The sequence below is a fragment of the Gossypium hirsutum genome, chromosome A01 (genome assembly GCF_007990345.1).
Source record: "Gossypium hirsutum isolate 1008001.06 chromosome A01, Gossypium_hirsutum_v2.1, whole genome shotgun sequence".
NCBI classification, from domain to species: Eukaryota; Viridiplantae; Streptophyta; class Magnoliopsida; order Malvales; family Malvaceae; genus Gossypium; species Gossypium hirsutum.
Window position 1 is genome coordinate 44,774,063 of NC_053424.1, and position 1,563 is coordinate 44,775,625.

Consider the following 1,563-nt stretch of genomic DNA (forward strand, 5'->3'; position numbering starts at 1 on the left):
GACCGACAATTTGGTGAAATTTTGTTTTGTTATTTGACTTAATTCCATTAGTTTTATTTAGCTTAGTTTAATTTAATTTCTACAATTTTGCCAATAATATATGAGAAGAGGCATTCCTGCTAGCAAAGAGTATCCATTTGACCCAGAGATCGACAGAACTTTGCGAAGAAGGCGAAAAGAACTGAGAAAAATGGCTAGAAACGGGAATGATCCTAGTCTCAATGATAATCTAAATGGTATTGGTCTCAATGATAATCCAAATGGTCAGGATGTTAAGCCTCCTATTCTTCAAGTGATAGATGACTGAGATAGACCCATTCGAGAGCATGTTGTTCCAATTTTAGATTATTTGAATCTAGGGATAGTTAGGCCACAAATACAGGCTCAGTAGTTTGAATGGACATCAGTATTGTTTCAGATGTTGCAAATAGTAGAACAGTTTGGTGGACTACCCACTGAATATCCAATACTGCATTTATGGCTTTTCCTAGAAGTTTGTGACTCGTTCAGGAAATAGGTTGTTCCTGAATATACCCTGCGACTAAACTATTTTCATATTCTTTAAAAGATCGTGCGAGGGCATCGTTGAATGCTTTACCGTCGGGGACAGTGACATCTTGGAATGATATTTTCCAGAGGTTTTTGCTATGGTATAATCCATCGGACATGAAGTCCAAGCTTAGAAATGACATCATGTCTTTTCGACAGTTAGAGGAAGAAACATCATATGAAGCTTGGGAACGATTTAAAGATTCAATTCGGAAATGTCCGATGAATGGCTTTTAGCACTAGAATCAAATGGAATATTCTATAATGGGTTGAATACACATACGAGAATGGTAGTTGATGCATTTGCCAATGGTACATTATGGATAAATCTTATAATGAAGCATATGAGATTTTGGAAAAGATTGCCAGCAATCTTACAAGGAGCATTGCCAAGTGATATTGAAAATTTGAGAACCCAAGGGAACGAGCAGTGTGAGGCCATCACTATTAGAAATGAGACTCAGCTGGATGAAGTTGTTCAAGATACGATGGTAGAGGAAGACAAATTTAGTCGCAATTAGGAAAAGGTCTCAGAACCTAATGAACGACAGAGAACACCTAAAAAGGGTACATAGAGAAATGTTGTGACAGGATCAGATCATGTTGCCAATAAAAATACCACAACAAAACAATATCAGAAACCTGAAGGACGACCACCTTTACCTATCTTTAGCAATTTTAGAATTCTAAACAAATTATTCAGTTTAAAAGGTTTTTAGAAGTTTTGAAGCAACTCTACATCAACATGCCACTAGTGGAAGCTTTGGAGTAGTTGCCTAATTATGTGAAATTTATGAAAGACATATAGTCAAAGAAGCACAGATTGGGAGAGTTTGAGACTGTTGCTCTCATTGAAGGGTGCACAACTATTTTGATGAATAAAATACCTCCAAAACTTAAGGATCCAAGGAGTTTCACTATCCCCTGTTCAAGTGGAAATCATTATGTTTTTATCTAATGCCTATGTCTATTTTTAGGAAGCTAGGGATTGGGAAAGCAACACCTACTACGGTG

At 36.7% G+C, this 1,563-nt stretch overlaps 1 non-coding gene across 1 annotated transcript; it reads right to left on the reverse strand.

The window, feature by feature from the left end:
* Positions 1-675: 675 nt before the first annotated feature.
* LOC121207868 (small nucleolar RNA R71) lies at positions 676-782 on the reverse strand. Its single transcript, XR_005902981.1, has one exon. It is a non-coding gene; the product is annotated as a small nucleolar RNA R71 (small nucleolar RNA).
* Positions 783-1,563: the final 781 nt, after the last annotated feature.